Source organism: Pangasianodon hypophthalmus, chromosome 3, assembly GCF_027358585.1.
Source record: "Pangasianodon hypophthalmus isolate fPanHyp1 chromosome 3, fPanHyp1.pri, whole genome shotgun sequence".
NCBI lineage: Eukaryota > Metazoa > Chordata > Actinopteri > Siluriformes > Pangasiidae > Pangasianodon > Pangasianodon hypophthalmus.
The window spans coordinates 24,408,858-24,431,988 of NC_069712.1; the positions used below are offsets into that span (position 1 = coordinate 24,408,858).

Here is a 23,131-nt window from a genome sequence, read left to right on the forward strand (position 1 = left end):
GTTCGCAGAAGTAGCTTTTGCAAAAAATCCAATAGGCGGAAAATTTTTCATGGTGGAAATGAAATCGGAGATATACGTTTTGTTCGTCTTGACCCAATGATATTAGACACTTGAGTCTGTGGCTCAAAAGTTCTGGCCATTTTTGTACTTTTTTTTTGTTTTGTTTTGCTTACTGTAGCGCCACCATGTGGCTGATCGGGGAAAGACTTTGCGTCGGTGTAGACTGGAAGAGTACTACCGTCCCTCAAAGTTTCATGTTTCTAGGCCTTACGGTTTGGTCTGCTACGATCATTTTTAGGGCATAATAATAATAATAATAATAAAAATAATAATAATCACTACAAAAACATTAGGGATTCAGTGCTTTGCGCTTGAAACCCTAATAAAAATTCTTACAAAAAATTTGGTTTCAGCATTTTGTGCTTGAACCCCTAATAATAATAACTATAACTGCAAGCAGCAATTACGGGGCCAAGCATTACACAGGTAAAGTAAGGAGATAAGCAAGCATCAGAGCATGGTCATGATATTACATATCAAGTTTCAGTGCAATAGGCAGTAGAGTTGCCAAGATATTGCATAAAACGCTATGCAGCGCTTACGTCATTGCGATATATGGAAATAGTTTGAGATATCAAAAAGTTTTTTGCCAGCATGATCTGATGATGATCGTTGTGAAATTTGGTGAAGATTGGATAAATGGAGGACTCCGAAAAAGTAGGATTTTGACATGACACAAAAATGCAGACAGAAAAAATGGCCTACTGTGGAAAAATGCATAAAAGCAAAAATATGCTTTTTTTCACATGTAAGCACTATGTGGTACTATTCCAAAACTATGCAGGTAGCCTCAAGTCATAATGTCTGACATATACTAAGATTGGTCTAAATACAATAAGCATTATGGAGACATAGCCTCGTATCCATTTTGGCATGCTCATCATTGAATTTGTTCATGCGTTATTTGAGAATGGTTTGACTAATCAACTTGAATTTCATAAATTTCTGTCAGCATGTTCTTAAGATGATCAAATTCGATTTTCATGAAAATTGGATGAACGGTCTAGGAGGTGTTCGAAAAAGAAGGTTTTCAAAGCATTTCGTAATGGCGGACAGCAAGCTCAGTCGACCATGGCATAGTTGGTATCACTGTTCTCAGCATGACCCTAGGAATCTATCAAAATCAGTCTCATGACAATAGCCAAAAGTAGTCAAAAGCTATTAGAATTTTTTTAAATTGCATTATAATTTTTGACCACAAAGTGGTGCTGGTGTCAGTGAGTCATACCATTTTTCGCGATTTTACATTTTACATTTGAATTCAAAATGGCCAACACTCACATTGGCTGACATAGGAAAAGTCATATCATTCGACTTCCTATGCCCCACAGAATATAAAGAGACCAGTTTCATGATTTTACAACAAACCGTTCAGAAGTTATAAGCAAAAATATACTTTTTCATGTCTCATGGTCACTAAGTGATCACTTTGTGACTATGACATATACTAAGTTATGAATATACTAAAGCGTTACGGCGAGATATGCATGTTATTCGAGAATAGTTTGACTAATCAACTTGAATTCCATTTGGTTTGGTCTATCAAATCATTTAATAATTTTTTTTGCCAGCATGATCTGAGTCAAATTTGGTCACAATCTGATGAACCATCTAGGACGAGTTCGTAAAAAATTGGCTTTTCAGAATATTCAAAATGGCGGAAAATTTACTCGGCAGAAAATGAAATTGGTATGCAGTCGACTTGGTAATTTTATTTCTAGCTCTTACAATTCCAAAGTTATTAGCATAAGCATGAGTGCAAATTTGAGTTGTGGCACTTGAGGGTTTGAGATAGTGACTCCAAGACTTCAAGGGCGGAAGAAGAATAATTGGGTTCAAGCGCAAAGCGCTGAAACTCTATTGTTTTTGTAGAAATTTTTATTAGGGGTTCAAGTGCGAAGCGCTGAAACACTATTGTTTTTGCAGGGATTATTATGATTATTATGATTATTATTATTATTAGGGTCCAAGCACCGAAAGTGCATAGGCACCTATTGTAATCATTGGTGTTCTTATTATTAGGGGCCAAGCACTGAAGGTGTGTTGGCACTGTAATTGTTAGTGTTCTTTTTCTTCTGCTCTTGAAGTCTATGGCAGCCCATAGAACTGTACATAGGAAAGTTATGAAATTTGGCACACAGGTAGGGGACAGTCTGAAATGTTACAATGGCAAATTTAGACTCGCTATCTCAAACTCTCTTGGTCAAATTTGCACTCATGTTTATACTAATTTGAACTGTAAGGGCTAAAAACAAAATTCTTTTTTTCTCTGATTCCTTGGGTCATTCCAAGTTGAATGCATACCATGGTTTCAATTTCCACCTACTAGATTTTCCACCATTTAGAATTTTCTGAAAAACATACTTTTTCGAATTCATCCTAGACGGTTCATCAGATCTTCACCAAATTTGACTCACATCATCTTCAGATCATTCTGGCAAAAAATTATCAAAAGCTTTTTGATAGACCAAACTGTTCTTGAATAACACGCAAACGCTTAGTATATGTCATAGCCATCGTGACTTGAGGGTATCTGCCCAGTTTCGGAACAATGCCACCTAGTGTTCACGAGATTTGAAAAAAGCATATTTTTGCTTGTAACTTCTGAATGGTTTGTCCTAAAGTCATAAAACTGAACCAGATCATGTTTGGACCATGTTGACAAAAAATTATCAAATTCAAGTTGCTTAGCTAAACCATTCTCGAATAATGTGCAAACAAATTTGATGATGAGTGCGCCAAAATGGACGTGAGGCCTAAAGCACATCTCCGTAATGCTTTAGCATATTCAGACCAAACTTAGTGTTTGTCATGGCCATCATGACTTGAGGGTATCTGCACAGTTTCGGAAAATAACATACAAATGTACCAAGTTTGGCATCAGAAAGAAAAACTTGTTGCCAAGATGTCGCATCACTTCCTGTTTCACTAAAGTTGGACCCAATAAAATATTCAGCTAGTAACTGTTGTCAGTAATAGTCTCAAATTTGTATAGTTCTAATTTGGTGAAGTTTGGAGAGCAGTGAGTGGAGGAGTAGCAAAAAACTCTTTTTGATCAAAATTAAAATGGCACACAGGCAATATGGGCCACACTTACAAATTTATACATTTTCAGCAAGGTAAAACAAAGGATGGCAGAATTATAATTATAGGCAAAGAACTTCAAAAATTATTACTAGTATTATCCATGATTTATCAGTATTTTCCAACAGTATGGAAGTTTTCTTTCAATAAACAAAGTTGTAGCTGAGACACAGTCTCACTTCCTTATGGCATGTTCAAATTTGCATAAAATGCATATTGTTGGAAAACTATATAAAATATATAACTATATAAAATACCAGAAATCATTTGATAACTTTTGTAAGGCATGAAACAAGTTTCAATGAATTTCAAAATGGCAAATAGGAAGTACTCTTGAAATTCAGATGCTGATGAGCATTCACTTCAGCTTACCCTAGGGAATCATAGGAATGTAGAACTAAGAATGTAGAACTGTGAATTTAGCAGTTCTACATTTAGAAGTTCTTAAAATAAATTTAGGAAAATTATGGAAGTTGTCACAGTTTTTGACCACAGGTGGTGCAGTCATTGAACTTTTTGGGGACATTAGGGTGAGGCCCTGAAGATCAAGTCTCATGACAATACATCAAGATCAAGTCTCATGAGATACAGTCTCAGTAAGTCAAATGCATCCTGTTTGATGCATTTGCCAGTCTGTTATGGGAGAATGGTTTTGAATGTCAAAGTTCCTCTGATAACCTAGACAGGTCTCAAAATGATGTGAGCCAAATTTGGTGAAGAGTGGACAAAATTTGGAGGAAGAGTAGCAAAAATGTCAGTTAGATGGAAGCATTTAAGGCATGTCATTGTAACTTTTGACCAGTAAGTTGTGCTGTCACAAAATTTATCAAAAAATTTTGAATACTCCAAACGGTCTGCTCGTAATCTGCCAATAAATCTGTGAAGCCGCTTGATTCTTCAAGGCATGGTCCTGGTTTGTGTCAGTGTACAAAGTCAGTGCTGAGATACAGCATCACATCCTGTTTGGCGGCTTCACAGATTTATTGGCAGATTACGAGCATTGGAGTATTCAAAATTTTTTGATAAATTTTGTCCAGGTTGGTTTGAATATGATGTATGCTAAATTTGGTAATGATTGGACAAAATTTGTGGGAGTAGTGAAAAAACAGTTTTTGATTTAAAAAAAAAATACAAGATGTTTGTCAGGAAGTACACTTGAATTTCAGGTGTGGGTTTGCTTTCACTTCTGCATACTCCAGGGGATTATAGGAAAAATGAACTGTGAATTTAGCACAAATTCTTCAAATGATATAAGGAAAATTGACAGAACTCATCTCAACACAGGGAATCCAGCGATGCCTGGCTTTTAAATTTTTGACACATGGTTCAAAATTTATGACCATAAACATACTTCCAGGCAGGCCAAAATTTGACCTGATGGTGGCACTAGATTGTTGGCAGCACTTGGCCCAAATTTGGTCAGAAAGTTCCTTAGACATCATTGTGCCAAATTTCACAATTTTGGCAAAACATTGTCGAAAACAAATGCAATCGCAATTCTCTCACTTCACTTCCAAATACAAACATCCCCCATAGTATACTACAACCCCGAACACTGACTGACAAGTTTCTGTGCAAGGCAACAGAAATGCAAATGCAAAGGGAATTGCAATTCCATTTGAATTTTGGCAGGCTCCATACGCGACGCCGAGGAAGTGAAATAGCAAACATGGTAATTGCGATTGCTATTTCAATATGACAGCATCATAACTCGTAAGACACGGGAAATGCAATTGCAAATGGGCTTTGCTTTTCCATTTGAAATTTGGCAGACATTGTATGTTCATGTAAACAAAAATGCAAATGGTAATTTTCAAATATGCATTTGCATTTGAATTATGTCACAATTATTTTTACACATTTCTGTATTTACTACCTACATTTTTTTTGCTGCTACTGTATTTATAAAAATATTGTATATAATTATCAATACTACCCCTGGCTGCTCTCTACCTGGTTGCTACACCAATAACTGGTATGTCCATATATGGTCCATATATAAAAAATATGCACGTGCATATTTGCGTTTGTTAGGACACCCACTTTCCCAAGCTACTAGCACCTTGAAACAGCCTAAATAGCATTTTCAGCGCACACTTGTTAGCACATAGAGGTCTGTTAAGAATCCACTGTGTTTGTGCATATTTGGTAAATAATAACTTTCTAATCATTATTTTTCATGATTTTGACTTTTTAACACTTTACATTAAAATGCATAATTTGATAATAAACAATTATATTTCGTTTCATTTTTCATCAAAAACGTCAAAGTACTTCAGGCACTGCATATATGATTTTGTTAGAAAAACTACTTTCCTGAGTTAACAGTGCCTTGAAACTTTCTAAATGGCATTATCAAGCGCCTAAATCGAAACTGTTAGCACATAGAGGTTTGTTGAGAAAACAGTGTGTTATTGCATGTTTGATGAATAATGACTCTCTAAACATTATTTTTCACGATTTTGACTTTTTATCACTTTATTATCCATATCCATATCTTCCATACTTCTCTTTGTGAGCAGTGGTGTAACGGTAAATTTAAATAAAAGTCTTTCCTTACAGGTTTCGTTTCCAAACAAACCAAACGCATGGGTGCCCCTTTGAACTCTGTAAAAAGATAATCTGTTTCCCATCTTGACAGGAAAACATGATTTTCATTGTCAATTTTTCTTTTCTTTTTGCTCATTTTGGTGAATGTTCACAGTAGTGTGCACACGCTGTCTGACTTAATGCAAGATGAATCAAAATCCTACAACACTGTAATTATCACGGTGATCGGCACGTCTGTAGAACTAGCGACCTCTCCTGGTTGAGGTTAGTAGGAAGTTAGTTAACATCCTAATCTGAAAGCAATCTTTCCATGACCCACTTTTCAAATGTATTAAAATCAATCATCAGAGTATAATATGGTCCAGCGGGCCGTATTTAAAGATATTTAAAGATATTGCGTAAGCCCTGCTCTATGGCCAGGGGTACTCAAACGTCTTTATTTACGGTCCATATGCGAATGTTGCATAAAGGCAGAGGTCTCCAACAATGACAGTAAAATGTAAATAAGTTGTCCGTGGCATAACAAAAACGTCATACATTCAACAGCAAAGTTACAGCCTGTTTAGTATGAAATGCCCTCTTTTTGTTTCTCTGGCAGATCCAGGGGTGGGGCCAGAGGGTCCTGTCACTCATCGGTGGTCTACGTCAAAGCGCGCCATTGGCTGAGTCAGTTTGTTTGAAATTCAACCCGCGTAACCGTTTCTTTTTTTCTTTTTTTTTTTTTTTTACTGAGTCTCGTAACGACTGCTGCTCAGTGCGTTTTCATTGTCGTCGTCCACTTAAGCTTCAATGGTAAGTACCTATTCAACACCTATTCAAAGGACATTGGTGCTGCTGTCACTTAACTTTTCTTTGTCTAACCTTAGGAAGCTAGTTAGCTACAACAACAGACTAGTTATTTTATTAGCTAGTTACCTAGGCTAATCAAAGTTGGGTGGTACCTAGTGTCGTGGCAAAAACTCTTCAATTCAGAATAAGAAAAAGACTTCCAAAGACAAGGGGTTCTGGGTGCCAAAAATTAATAGACTTTACTGAATCAAACAACAAAGCCGAGATGGTCTGCAGAGCATCTGATTTACATAGTCATGGCTCATGCTTTTATACAGTTCTAAAACAATGGTCACATTGGATGGAGTTTTCTCTCTTTTTCTTTTAATCACACCTGCCTCTCGCCACAATAAAAAAAAAAAAAAACATCTTAAAAACAAGGTTACACCAGTTTGTTTTTCACAGAAATATCCTTGTAATATCATATGCATAGAGATAATACAGTGTAGTGTATAAAAGATCGCAATACTGTTGCATAGATAATGATTGACATAATACTGATTTCAAATACTGATTGACAAACTTATTGATAAAGATAACAGAAAAGTTCTTCCATACTAGCTGGCTAATTAATTAGGTTTCACAGTTGCACAGTTCAGGAAAGTAAAATATAGTGGCTGACACATAAAACCTATAATGCTTGGTCATGCCACACAGCCACAGTCATTAATTGTTGTAAATAAAACTAATGCTGTGTCCCGTATAAGTTGCAGCTGGGAAGTGCACGAAGACTTCGACACGGAGTTCTGACTTGAATTGAACGCAGCATAGCACTAAAGATAATCAGTGAAGCTAATTTTAAGAACTACCATTTTTGTGTTAACTACAAAGTTTGGCAGAGAGAAAAGAAGCCCAGCCTGCCCGTCGCTGATCGTGACAGCAGTCAGTGTGAGAAGAGGGAGAGAATGAGGGAGAGTCAAGCTGCCAGCAGCGGCAAAAAGCAGTGCAGCTCCCACCCCTTTTAACCAGGTGGGCGAAATACCAGAGCATCTAGGCTTTTCTTTAAAATTTTCACCCATGAAATATACACGGAATTTTGTAACATTTATTTGTATTGGATGGACAAACCTGGATGGCTCAGGTTCAGATGAAGACAGCCAGAGTGTTCGTGAAGGGGATAATGATCCATCATCATCAGAACCAGAGTCACCAAGCAGTTCTTCTGGCCCAATAGAACCTGATGGTATGGTTCTGTTTTAATACTGCAATTGTAGTGAATATAATCTAAATCATAGTCTTTGTGGACAGTGGACAGTGGAACACTATTCACCCTGGTGTTATTTTCATTTGCTTCTTTCCAGACATTTCCCAGTATGGAGCAGAGGGTTCTGTCCAGTCATCAAAGAATTATTCTGGTCCCCTAGGACCTGATGGTATGCCTTTGTTTTCCTTTTTTTTTTTCTTTTTTCAAATACTATATTGTATTTTATTTTATTTTTTTTATTTTTTTGAGTATATATGTACATTATTCTTAATGGGGGAAAAAAAAGAAAATATTTAAATTATGATCATAAACGTTTACTCCAAATCCAGAAATTGCTTGAACTTAAGGGCTTTAAGGAACAGTTATGAAGGTTCATTGTGTCAAAGTGCTAGAGGCAGCAGTGTAGGAAAGAGGTAAAATGTGTGCAGTGAGTTTCTTTGTTTTTGCATTAATTATTTAAAACTAACACCTGTGGAAGAAGTACTCAGATTCTTTAATTAAAGTAAAAGTAATAATACTTTGTAAAAACAAGTAACAAGTCTTGTTTTTACAATGTCCTGTCCTGCAATCAAATTTAGTTTATATTATTATTTATATTTATATTATTATTACTATTGCATTCATGTTGTACTAATTGTGAATGTTGTGTTGAGGTGGATATAGTTGTAAGTAGTTGTCTGAGTAGCATGAGTGAGATGTGTCATGGAGATACACCCTTCATATATTCACAAAAGCACGATTACACCAGCCCTGAATGGCTGGCAGTCGTGATGTCTGTGTCAGGGCCCTGCACCTTTATAAAAGACTGATGCAGCGTTTTATATATTTTTATTTACACTAGGCCAAACCCAAGTTACCCAGCATGCCAGTCTTCTGAAGAAGACATAATCAAACCTCGTACTGCTCCCACCAGCTCCACCGGCACCACCAACTTCTATACTCTTCTATACTTGACTCGAGAAGGCTGACAGTTACTCTTAAGCATTGGTTTTAAGCTTTCATGTATCACTGTAACAAATTTGATATTATTGCATAAGTTGTTAAAGTAAACAAATTGTTACAAAAATGCAATAAAATACACAACTGTAAATGTACTGTGATTAATCAGCGCTCATATGTTTGTTACATTTTTCCAAAAGATTATACTCTGTCTCTCTGTCTCTCTCTCTCTCTCTCTCTCTCTCTCTCTCTCTCTCTCTCTCTCTATTTAATGTTTGTTTAATAAACTTTGTTGTAGATCCAGGTTAGTGGGGCCCCTGAGGGGATTGATTCAGACTTATTGTGTTCTAATGTGGTTCTATATTTGTTTTTGTTTTTTTTTTTTTGTTTTTAATAAAATATGGTTATGTGTTTCTATTTAATAAAAAGTGTTCCGTATTCAATCCACATGCTCAGTTTTATTAAAAAAATTGTATATTTCCTTCACTTTTTCTTTTAACCTGGCTATAAATAAATGTAAGTATTTGAAACATAGTTTTAGTTTTAGGCAGTGAGCACCAAAACCCAGGTGGCTGCCCACACAGGCTTGCAGTGGCCCCACACTGTGGGGCCCCAGTGGGACAGCCCACTTCCAGCCCAAAGTGTGTTAGTGTATTTTTGAGGAATGACTTTGTAAACATTATTTTTCACAATTTTGCCTTTTTTAAATACTTTATTAGCAGATTATGTATTTCAATGTAAACAATCATATTTCCTATCATTTTTCATCATAAACATTTGAAAAATGTCATTGAAAAGTACTTCATGCATGTGCATATGTGTTTCTTAGGAAAACCACTTTCCCAAAATGATCTAAATATCGTTTTCAGCAACTGACGCACCCACTTGTTAGTACATAGAGGTGTGTTAAGAAACCAGTGTGTTAGTGCATATCTAGTGAACTTTCTAAAGATTACTTATCATGATTTTGACTTTTTAACACTTTATCATCAAATTATGCATTTTAATGTAAACAATTATTTTGTTTCATCTTTCATGAAAATGTGAAAAAATGTAATTGAAAAGTTTTTTTTTTTTTTTAGGAAAACCACTTTCCCAAACTGTCCTAGCACCTTGAAATGCTCTATACAGCAAAATTTGCAAACACAAATGAACTCTATCAGAGTTAATTTCAACACTTTAAAGGTGTCTATATGGGTCGACTTCTTCTTTAAGAGTTACTTTAACACTTTTTAAAGTGTTGGCACATTGATACTGTATTCAAGTTAATATTGATTCTGTCAACACTAATCAGTATAAAATAAGTTTTACACTGGTGTGGGTTTTTAGAAATGAACTCACTCAGAGTGTAATTTGTAAAACTCCATTTTAGTGTTATCTGTATTAATGCTATGTAATACAATAGCAAAGAAAGAATTAAATATTACTTTGGAAAAAAAGTTTTTATTTTTAAAACATGTACACCACATTAATTCTAAACACATTCTGCAAGCTATTTTTATGGTAAATGTAGCAATATGGCATTATATATGCTCTGTTATCTCATTAGAGTATTTTTTTTTATCAAACGGTTTAAAGTAAATGAGCTGATCAATACAAATGACAAAATTGTTTTTCAATTCCTCAATACAGTATATATTTAAGTGGTCATCATAGTACAGTGTATTTGTAACACTACAGGCTAAAATAAAAGCACACTCCTTGTATAACAATTGTACAGATCATTTTAAACACAAGGAGATCACAAGATGTTCCAGTACATAAAAACAAATTAACCTGATATTCACTACCATAAAAAACTACCCAAATGGTAATTGAAACACCTGAGAATGGCTCTAAATTGTCTAAGCATTTCCCCACCATCCAAATTACAAATGTTTTTTACTTGGAATGGCTCTAAATGTAATACCTGTCTAAGCATTTCCCCACCATCCAAATTACAAATGTTTTTTACTTTTACAGGACCAAACTGAAATCTTTTGAAACAATAACCAATTGATGCTGATGATGCCTTACTAAAGATTTTTGAGATTTTTCTCAGACTTTTTGAAGAAATTGTGCTTAGCCTCAAACTGCATGCACCAGATATTTAGATAGTGTATCATCCGCATGCACCAGATATGGATAATCGAGCCAATTTTTAAAAAATGCATTTTAGATGCATTTTTTTAAAAAAGAAATGGTGCTTGGGAATCAATTTCCTAACAGGAAACAGTGATTTGAAGAGATTATGGTGATCCCAGATCAAATGTATCAAGTAACATATCATTCCATCAGTTATATAATTAAGTGGTGCTTGGGAATCAATTTCCTATCAGGAAACAGTGATTTGAAGAGATTATGGTGATCCCAGATCAAATGACATATGATTCCATCAGTTATAACTGGTAAGAACACTATGTTGACAATCTGTATTGAAAGGAGAAGAAAGTTCCAGTGACCATTAATTGTTTTAATAACATGATCAACAATAAGGAGAGTATGGTGAAGAACACACCATGACTGGATAGCATTCCAACCCAGGTGTTTGCTGTTATCCATTTTTAATCTGCTTGGTCTGTTTAACCATAATTAAAGCTCTGTATCCTGTCTGAGAGCGTGTTTACAGAGACACAGCCTTTTTTAATAAGGTACTGAAAAACAATCTTAAGCCCCTATTGTACAACACCTTCCATGCATATCCCTTCAGCTTCTAAAATTTTCAGATCATCAGTAAGATACTTTAGTATCTCACTGAAACCATGTTTATTTAAATCTTCAGTGTAGAAAAGAACTGCAAGATTCATTAGTACAGAGTTGCACTTGGGTGAAAGATTTTTTTTAAAGTAAAATACACACAGCCAAGTTTGTGGACTCCCCTTTTAGAGCCTAAAGGATTGGTGGTTTCAAAATCATCATAACATAGCAGGGTTTGCAGAGCATAACTATGCAGTGAGAATAGAGGGGGAGGAGAGCCCCATGCTGTACATCAGTCTCAAGCTCTCATTTGCCTCATTTGAATAGAGGATAGTTCATATTTCCAAAAACCATTCTCTATTCTCACAGCATAGGTATAAATACCATTTTACTTTGCTTTGCAAAGAAAGGGGTGTCTCGCTTCAGCTTGCTCAAGGAAGGTAGTGAGACTGGCTGCTTCCTGTGGCCAATTGGGCAAATAAGGTTAAGATTAGTTCAAGTAGTGTAATCTCAAGCAATTTTCTGTCAAATGGCACAAACATAATTTATGTTCTCTTTTAATCAAAAATTAGCTGCAGCTCATAAATTTCAAAAAATATATCTGACAAAGAAACCAAACTCACGTGTACAGAAACTAAACTTGACACACCTTAAGATACTTCACAAGACAGTTTGCAGCTTGGCCCAACCTGATCTTCGCAGTTTTTTTTTTTTCTACTCTCTTGATGTTGGGGGAGAACATGCAGCAGCAAGAGAATTGATGACATTTCACCATCCCATCCTAGGGGCAAACTGATTTTAACCGATTTTATTATTAACCAAATAAAAGTAGTAGTAAAATGCAAGAATAAAATAATTTCTGAAATTAAGTTGTAAAACTGACCAAAGCTGTCAGGTTCAGGTTGAAGTGCTAAGAGCAGTTCATCAACATACGCATTCTGGGGGAAAGTTCTGCTGTCAGCAATGACTTTGGGCTTGAAAAATGTAGGCCACCTCGCCAAGTATTTTCCAGACATCTAATGAGAGTTTGAGGCTGATGTACAGCATGGGGCTCTCCTCTCCCTCCACTACCTGGGAAAAAAATGGGCCCCAACTGGCCCGATGTGTCACTCTGCAGAATAAAAGGGAGAGAAAAGTCAGTTGAATGCAATAACAGGCCCCCACAATAAAACTGTGTTTACCTGGCAGAAAGCCCCCATGCACAGTTCCATCCACTGGACCGGATCTGGTTATCCCTTTTAGTGAGGACAGTCAGTGTGCTGGTGACATCAGAAAAATTAGGTACAAACCTCCGATAATAGCCAGCCAGCCTCAGGCTGCCTCACCCCCTTTCTGGTCTTAAGCCTCAGACAGGCTGCAATCACTTCTGTCTTATCAATTTGGGAATGGTTCAAGTGGAAGCCCACCCATCCACCTATCCAATTGCACATTTCTTAGGATTTACTGTAAGTCCCCCCCCATCTCAAGGATTTCAGGACATGCTCTCAGATGTTGTAAATGCCGCTGTCAATTCTTACTATAAATGAAGATATCTAAATAAGCAGTGGCATAAGCATTGTGTGGGTGGTGTATTCCGTCCATTACATGTTGAAATGTCTCTGGGGCTCCAAACAACCCAAATGGAAGGGTGAGAAATTGGTGTAACCCTAACAGAGTGGAAAAGTCTGTTTTTTTCTTGAGATATTGGAGTCAAGAGAATCTGCAAATACTCCTTGGTTATGTCCAGTGTTGATAAAAGCCGCATCTAACCGATCGAGCAGTTCATCAGTGCATGGGATTGATTGGGTAACCATCAAATTTGGATACCTCATTGACTATCCTATAGTCCACACAAAAACAGACCGACCCTCCGGCCTTGTGCACCAAGACGACCATGCTGCTCCAATCACTGTGGGAGTCCTTGATTATTCCCATGTACATGTCCCAAACCGGACCAGGTCCATGTGGCCAGGGCCTCTATCCGTTGTGCATCACCTCTATTCATTCACATGACCTCATAGTTGACTTCTTGGACTCGCCATGTGACCTCAAAGGGACCTTGTCTCTTCACGAGTAATTTAGAGCTAGTAAAATGAGTACCTCATCTCCTGCTGAAAATTTCCAGAGCCGAGTACCCCTGCTATACAGTTGGAACTGTCGTTCTTGGGCTTCAAGGTGTGCAAATGGTGTGCAAAAAGGTGTGGAATTTTGCTTTCAGGTCCAGAACATACCGAATTTCATTTTTGCTGTTAGAAGGTCCCTCCTCTCAGTTTTCCCTAATGATGTCTAAGATGCCACAAGGCTTGCCACCATACAATAATTCAAATGGGGAAAACACTGTGGAGGCTTGTGGGACCTCTTGTACTGCAAACATCAGAGGTTCGAGCCACTTATACCAATTCTGAGCATCATCTTGAACAAACTTATGTATCGTTCTGCCAATCGCTCTGCGGATGGTAAACACTGGTGCAAATCAATTTAATCCCTAATAATTCATACAGTTTGCAAAGAGCACATAACATAAAGAGTGTGCCCTGGTCAGTCAGGATTTCTTTTGGTATCCAGACTTGGGAGATAACTCTGAAGAGTGGCTCTGCAACGCTGAGTGCTTAGATGTTGCGAAGAGCCACAGCTTCTGTTTATCGCATTGTGCAGTTTATTAAAACTAATACAAAGCTATGCCTTTGTGCAGTCCATTCTAAGGTGGGGTCCATGCCAATTCTTTCAAATGGGAGTTTGGTTAAGTGAAGAGGGTGCAATGGTACTTTTGGTGTGGCAGGCGGATTCAACAGCTGACATTTGCGACATGCCGCACACCGCCTGCGAACATTGCTGCGAATTCTATCAGAGCTCCGGGCTCACATTTATTCACACCATGCTTTCCAGCTCATTTAAAAAAATAATAATAATTCACAAAAATCAAACCGAAAAGAGTTTGTCACAAACTTACGGCTTTTGTTCCATTCAACTTCAAGTTCACACTCCTTGGCATTTGTGTGTGTGTGTTGAACACTCTACCAGTTCGATCACTGTTCAAACAAGTTCGAAATCTCTCTGGTCACAGCCATCACTGATAGCACAAAGAAACACAAATAAGCAGACAAGCACAGTAGACAAGACACAGGTGAGAATAATTACGCAGTACCTGTCACTTCAACCCACCGCCTCTCCATCCAAAGCTGACGTTTGACCATCGACTGGGGGCGCTGTATGCGTTTGTTTGAAAAACCACTTTCCTGAAGCCATAGCGACATGAAACTCTGTGTAGTGTTTTTAGTGCCTAACGCACACAGTAGTGAGAGCAAATAACGATTTATTGAGAAAAATTTAGAGCATACTTCATAAATCCTTTAAACTTTCTAAACATTCATTTTCACATATTTGACCTTTTAATATGTCAATTTATCAATTATTCAATAATGCAATTTTATATAAACATTCATTTTTGATCATAATCATGAGAAAGCATCACTTAAACATCTCTGAAAAATTAATTTGTTAGAAAAACCACTTTCCCAAGCTCAGAGCTTTGAAACTGTCTAAATAGCGTTTTCAGCATCTAAAGCACACACTTATTTTAGCACATATAAGTTTGTTAAGAAAACAGTATGTTAGTACACATTTGATGAATAATAACTTTATAAATATTATTTTTCACTATTTTTACTTTTTAACACATTATTAACAAATTATACATTTTAATGTAAATAATCATATTTCGTATTATTTTTCTTCTTAAAGATGTGGTAAATGTCATTTTAAAGTACTTCCTGCTTGTGCATATATGCGTTTGTTAGGAAAAAAAAAGTTTATGAAGCTTGTAGAGCTTTGAAACTGTCCAAATAGCGTTTTCAGCATCTAAAGCGCACACTAGCACCCTAAAAAGAAAGTGATGTCTTTCTAAACATTTTTCACACGTTATTGTTAAATTGTAAGTTTTAATATAAACACTCTTATGTTGTATCATTTTTCACCCTAAAATGTGAAAAATGTCATTGAAAAGTACTGCATAATGTGTGACAAAGTCTAATTCATGAAAAAAAATGTTTAGAAAGTCAATACTAATCAAATATGCACTAACACACTGTTTTCTTAACAAACCTTTTTGTGCTAATACATGTGTGTGTTTCAGGCACTGAAAACACTATTTAGACAGTTTCAAAGTGCTACGAGCTTGGGAAAGTGCTTTTTCTAACAAACGCATATGTGGACATGAATGAGGTACATTTCAATGACATTTTCCACATGTTTAGAATGAAAAATGATACGAAATGTAATTGTTTATATTAAAATATATAATTGTCTAATAATGTGTGAAAAATTCCAAATCGTAAAATAAATGTTAAGAAAGTCAATGCTAATCATATATGCACTAACACACTGTTTTCTTAACAAACCTCTTTGTGCTAATACATGTGTGCGCTTTCGGTGCTGAAAATGCTATTTAGACAGTTTGAAAGCGCTACACACTTGGGAAAGTGGTTTCTCTAACAAAAGCATATATATGCAGGTGCGTGCAGTACATTGCAATTACATCTTTCACATGTTTACTATGAAAAGAGATAGGAAATAAGAGTGTTTCTAGAAAAATATATAATTTAATAATAATGTATTGAAAAGTCTACATTATAAAAAAAATGTTTAGAGAGTCATTACTTTAGCCATTACAAACTGGACAGTTGAAACCTGGTAAAACCTGGTGTTTTTCCAGTCTTCAACTGTCCAGTTTGGGTGAGTCTGTGCCCATGGTAGCCTCAGATTCATGTTCTTAGCTGAGAGGAGTGAAACTTGATGTAGTCTTCTGCTGTTGTAGCCCATCCACCTCTGAGACGCATCCTGTGCATTCTGAGATGCTTTTCTGCTCAACATGGCTGTAAAGAGCATTTATTTTAGTTACTATAGACTTCCTGTCAGCTAAAACCAGTCTGGTCATTCTCCTCTGATCTCTCTCATCAACAAGGTGTTTCAGCCTGCACATCTCCGCTCACTGGATGTTTTTTTGTTTTTTGCACCATTCTGTGTAAACTCTAGGGAATGTTGTGTGTGAAATTCCCAGGAGATCAACAGTTTCTGAAATATTCAAACCTCCCCATCTGGTACCAACAACCATGCCACGGTTAAAAGTCACTGACTTTTTCCCCATTATGATGTTTGATATGAACATTAACTGAAGCTCTTGGCCTGTATCTGCATGACTTTATGCATTGTGCTGATTGGATAACTGCATAAATGAGCAGGTGTTCCTATTAAAGTGGACGGTGAGTGTATTTATCTGCTACGATGACCCAACATGAAGGTTACCCATCATTTTTCCCTCAAATAGGTACAAATTGTTCAAAGACAGTCTGAATATTTACAATAGCACACTACCATTGTTACATTAAGGTGACAACTGCACATTTTTCCCTCTTGGAAGTATAAGGCTTTTATATGTTCTTTATGTTATTGGCCTATAAAGTATGATTTTGGCCGATTTTTTGTCCCTGCCATGTGAATAATAATGATTAATAATAATGACCTAATTTAACTTATTATAATTTTTTTTTGTAATCTAATGTAGTTATATTGATTCAGTAATATTAAATAGCATTTATGATTAAATTAAAACCAGTTGATTTAGAAGTTACAACATACAGTATCACACATTTTTAGATTATCCGAGAGAATATTTTTACAGGGCAGGCCTAGTATCCACTGAAACTTATTTGGTTGTGTGTTTTCAGTTAATATATTCTTGTAATATGTTATTGTGCTTTTACTGTATACATTTCTATATAGCCTTAGATAAAATTATATTAGAAAGATACATATTTTTTTGCTTTTCATGTAAACCAGACAATGTTGCACCAATGGCTGCACATGAGGTGGCCCTTTTAGGACAGCAGCTAGAAGTAGAAAAGGAGAAAAGTGCTTTGAAAGATGAGACTATTCACTTGGTAAAGGAGGACAAGACCTATCTTTAGTTGGAATTGGCTTATAAAGAAGAATTTATCCAGGAAATCATTTCTACCAAGAAACCCTGGTCCAAGTGGATACTCAGGTGGGTGGTGAAGTTTTTAGACTTCACATGATGGTAATGTAATAATCAGTATCTTGTGGCCTTCTGAGGTTAAAAATCTTTGTTGCACCCAACAGATATGAATCAGACTCAAAAAATACCCAGCCACTTGTAAATTTGATGAATCAGATGATGACTGTCTGATTCTTTTGTTGAACTGCCAAAGAAGCCCACAGTGCATAAGCAACATGAGGCAAACCCCAGTACCCAAAAGTGACTACTCATGTGCGAGAGGTAATGAAATATCTGTTAGAAACAATATGAAGTATCAGGGATGCACCAAAATCTCAGCAACTGAAAAATTACTGTCAGTTATAGGGAAATACAGTATTTCATGGTTTGTGATGACATCAGATCAACAAAGTGCAATCATCTTTATAATCTTTTTTAAACACATTTGTGGAACCATAAGACTGAATATTTAATACTTATAAATCGGTGTATAATGCATTATGAGCATGGGCATTGAAAAAGCAAGAATAACAAGAATATAAATGTAACTATAACTGTTATTATAATGAAGTATAGGTCTTGATGTGTCTTTATAAATGTATTTATAGAACTTGTTTATAAATAATTATAAATAGGGCTATAATTCTTTATGAGCATGGGCTTCATAGAAAGTGTTACCAAACTTATTTTTTGTGACTATATATGTTAGTGTAAAGAACTTCAAACACGTTGAATGTATAGGTTTTTATGTGACGCCTAGATTATCATTAGACATTGACACATTGTTATCTGACTTGTAGGCATCAACAACCCCTGTAGATATATTGCAGATGTGGTAAAAATGTACTACACAAAGTGTTGAGAGGGGGTCCCTGGAGGACTAGTGGTTATCCAGGCTCTCTGGCCTGGGTTTGATTCCTGGCCAGGAAACAACTCCAGCCACTGGGGTTGCACAAGACAGTGCACTACCAGTGCTGGTCCCAAGCCCTGACAAAATTGCTGAGGGTTGCATCGGGAAGGGTACCTGGTGTAGAAACTGTGCCAAATCAACTATCTGGACCAATGATCCACTGAGGTGACCCCCAGTGGGAGCAGCCGGAAGAAGAAAACACAAAGAGTTGAGAGGAACACAGAAGTTTTTCGACTAAAGTCCATCATCAGCTGTGTAAACAAAGTGTTTAATTTGTTAATAGCCTAGAATTCATATAGCAATTGTGACATATCCTTTTTATACACAGGAGAGTATTTGATAACACTTCTCTGCCTTTTAGGCGGCTATAAGTGGATAAGTGGATAACACATGAGGCAGACAAGTTGTAAAGGAAAAGCAGACTCAAAATGTAGAAACAGGCACAGCATATAATCAGTAAATAGGATAGACAGGGAAAGAACCAATAAACAAAACATACCAGGATCAGAAACAAAGAATAAGCAGCTCAGTGACATCACTAGTAGTCCAGTAAGACTTTATAATGATTGAATGAAAGTCTGGGCTCTGTATAAAAGTGAGTGTGAATGTGAACAGGAGAAGCTGATCAGAAGTTCAGTGATTGTGAATATGGATCATGTGATGATCCATGTGATGTATTTGTCCCTCACTGAGAATCATGGGAACTAGGCATCAAGTACCAAAGATCACTCAGTCATGATTTTATTTCTATCTGTCCTCATCACACCACACCAGATAATTCCAGTAAACCTCCAGTAGGCTACAATTAAAAAAGTTCACTGAATTTACTTAACTGAAATGTGTACATTGGCTCCACGTGAATGAATTGAGTTGCATTAACACAATTTGTTTTCGTACAGCCAACACGACTTGATAATGCACAATTGATATAAAAAGTCTACACATCCCTATTAAAATATCAAGCTTTTGTGATAAATCTCTTCAGAGCTTTTTCCACCCTCAATGTGAAATTACAACGTATAAAAATTAAGTGAAAAACAATCAGAAACATTTTAGGGAAAAATAGGAAAAATAAAAATGTTACAATAACCTGGTTGCGTAAATGTGGCTGTGTTCAGAACAAACCAATCATATTCACTCTCTCCCAATTAAAGATCAGCTGTTTCTCCAGGATTTTCTTCACATCTTTTTCGTTTCATCGATAAGGGGAGGGTTATTGAATTTCCAAAACATTAGATGTACCACGGAGCACCATAAAGGCCATCATCAACAAATGGAGAAAATAGAGCACCACAGTGACATCACCAGGAACAGGATGTCCCTCCAAAATTTATAAAAGGACAAGACAAAAACTTACACGGGGAGGCTGCCAAGAGACCTACGGCAACATTACAGGAGCTGAAGAAATATCTGACAAGTACTGATTGCATGTGACGGCAATCTCTCATATTCTTCACATGTCTGGGCTATGGGGTACAGAAGCCCTTTCTCACAAAAAACATCCAAGCTCATCTAAATCACCCCAATCCATGTAGCAAAATGTGTTAAGGTCTGATGAGACCCTTTCCAAAAAGTATAATAATTCCATAATTCCGAAAGGTATGTTTGGTGCAAAAAAAGAAAAGCACATCAACAGAAGAACACCATACAATTGCAGCTTGGTGATGGCAGTATCATGCTTTAGGGCTGCTTTTCTTCAGCCAGAACTGGGGCTTTTATCAAGGTGGAGAGAATCATGAATAGCTACAAATATTGCAAAATCTTCATGTGCCTGCTAGTAAGCTGATGATAAAAAGTAATTTCAGCACGACAATGACCCAAAGCACTTAAAATCTGTGGAGTGACCTGAAGCAGGCTGATCACAAGAGATGCCCTTACAATTTGAAAGATCTAGAATGTTTTTTCAAGAAAGAGTGGGAAAATTTTGCCAAGTCAAGATGTGCCACGCTGATAGACTCTTACACAAAAAGACAGAGTGGTGTAATAAAATCAATAGGTGCTTCAACAAAATATTAGTTTAGGGTTGCACACTTATGCAACTAGGTTGTTATAAGTTTTTTATTTTTCCTTTCTCCTCTGAAAAAGTTTCTGTTTGTTTTGCACTTAATTTTTCTACGTTTCACTTTCACAAAATTCTGACGCTTTATGTTGATGCTGTTTTTTTTTTTTTACATCACAAAAACCTGCTGTTTTAACAGGGGTATGAAGACTTTTTATATCCATTGTATAGTTAAAACCCTGGAATAAAATCAAACCCTACACACTCCCTTGAGCTCAGGAGCAAAACCAGGACCCTGTTGCTGTGAGGTAGCAATGTTAACCACTACACGACCATGCCCCATAAAAGATAATCAAGTTAACTTAATACAAATTTAATACTTGTGAGATCTTATATTTGGATCGTGTTAATACTATGTGAATTGATCACTACATTATTCAAACTAGTAGATATGTGATTTAATAACTTGAGTATGAGCAATGAAATCACATTTTGAGAAATGTGTCAAGCTACACATATTACTTCAGAGATATCAGTGAACCTGACTCCTTCTGCCCTCCACATGGACAGCCTAAAGATCACCATGAGATTACTGTGGAAAGTACCACACAGACACCCTAAAGATGGTTGTGGATTCACAAAACCCATCCTCTTCAGGGTGACCCCGGATAGCGCAATTATAAATAATTTCTCTTCTATAACTCTATTGCTTGGAAAGCCTAAAGACTGCAATAGAGTTATAGGAGAGAAATTATTTATAATCACACTATCCGGGGTCACCCAGAAGTGGATGGGTTTTGAGTCAGTTCTTCTCATGGTTTCTTCATTTTGTTGTCTCAGGGAGTTTTCCCTTGCAACCTCTGGCTTGCTCATTAGGGATAAACTAAAAATTTTTATTTAAAATTTATATCTGGATTTCTGTAAAGCTGCTTTGTCATTGTCCATTGTTAAAAGTGCTATATAAATAAAAAAATTGAATTGAATGAGAAACTTAATATTTTTATGTAAGCTATAAAATATATTTTCTCTTAAATCTGACTGAACACATATTCCCTTTTCTCTGTGTACTTCACTGGTGTTCACCTCCAAATCTCTGTGTTTATATTGTAGCTGTCTGGCTAGTAGCTTTCAGACAGAAATGGTGAAAACCATGATCCCAATTGGTTAATCCTGTTTCTCACAATAACAGCTGGTAGCCATAAAAAAAGAATGCACTCATTAAAATAATTAAATTTTAATTTTAAAAAAATGTTTCATGAATAGAGTTCAGTTTACAGTAAACGCAATAATCACTAGTTTTGTGTTTTTGATTTTCTGTGAAAATTGAATGGATCTACACATTAAATTAAAATATTATTATTTAAAAAAAAAAAAACATTTAAATGATCAAAAAAAAACATACACACATAATGTCTGTATCTTCCTTTAAAAATAATTTTGGGTTGTCCCACCTCACTGGCATTGAACCTCTCTATTAAATATAATCATTAAAATCTTCCAGTAACACCATACTTACAAAATTATTTGGTTCATTTCCATACAATTTCTTTTTAAAAACTTTATTTTTCTCTACCAATTTATGTAAGTTAACAAAAACAATTATTTTGACCTGTGTCCCACATTGTATGTGCAACCCTGTTAACAAAACCTGTCCCCCAGCTTAAAAGAATGGAACATTCCATACATTCTGATATATACAGGAAATTGCATCTCATCTTCTTTTCTGCAGCATGGCCATTCTATTGTCTCAATTTACACAACAGTAATGTGGGTAAAGCTTAATCACTGAAAAAACGTGATGCACTGTGTGTTGTGACACCTTTCTATCCAGACCTATCTGACCCAGTCGTCTAGCCTTTACAATTTGGCCCTTGTCAAATTCAATCAAATTCTTGTGCTTGCCCAGTTTTCCTGCTTCCAACACATCATAAACAGGTGATATTATAACAAGAGAATGTTTTTCACGTTACCTCTCAGTGGATTTAATGTTATGGCTGATTATATTTATTTATTTAATTTCTCTTTTTTGGAAACTTTATAGTTATAAATAGTTAGCGTGCAACATGTGGACACTGTCAAGCTAACCACTAAGTGCTAGGCTAAGTTCACTACCCTGTTACTTGCAACCCTGCTACCCATTGTAACAAGGTTGTGACGTGGTAAGAGGGATGTTAGTAAGATGGTTTTTTGAACGAGATATATCAAATTAATAAAGTAAATACTATGCCTGCAGCCTGCTAAGTTACAGCTGAGTGCTGCCGAAAAGCAATCTCTACAGTGCCCGACATGATGCTGATCCTGAGAGTATCTTCAAAAAGTAAGAGAAAAGTGAAGCAAAGACTAAGAGGCAGGAAGGAAGATATTGATAAAGGACCTGAGTGAAAGAGGACAGAGAATACAGTGCACAAAGTGGAGAGAAGCACATGTAAAGCAAGGAAGGCTACTTTGAAAAAAACTGACCACTCTACCAGAAAGTCCTGAATGCCAGCAAGAGGAGCAGTCACCTTTAAATTCATAGCCTCATGTGTCAACGCTGGTTATGACATAACCATGAATTAAACATGAATTATAACATAATCATAATGTAATAAGGGGAACAAAATAGGTGATGGTATAGGTATATAAAGCAGTGATTTATTGGCACAATGACTATTTTAAGGATCATTGACTTGAGTGTTTTGCATTTTTAGGCAACTTGAAATGAGACGTGAAAATAAAATTTAAACAAAACATATGGCAGGAAGCATACAGGCTTCATAATGAGGGTCCGTTTCAGTCTAATGGACACTGCCTTGCAAAAATCAACTCATCCTGGTCGGGAATATTAATAATATTATTAATAATAATTATTAATAACATTATGTTATATTCAATATGTTATATGTTATATAA

General features: G+C 36.1%; 1 long non-coding RNA gene across 1 annotated transcript; it reads left to right on the plus strand.

Moving 5' to 3' along the window:
* Nucleotides 1-6,345: 6,345 nt before the first annotated feature.
* Nucleotides 6,346-9,108, plus strand: LOC113540163 (uncharacterized). The gene is made up of 5 exons (XR_003404001.3): nt 6,346-6,486; nt 7,354-7,491; nt 7,604-7,705; nt 7,824-7,895; nt 8,568-9,108. It is a non-coding gene; the product is annotated as an uncharacterized LOC113540163 (long non-coding RNA).
* The last annotated feature ends 14,023 nt before the right edge of the window (nt 9,109-23,131 follow it).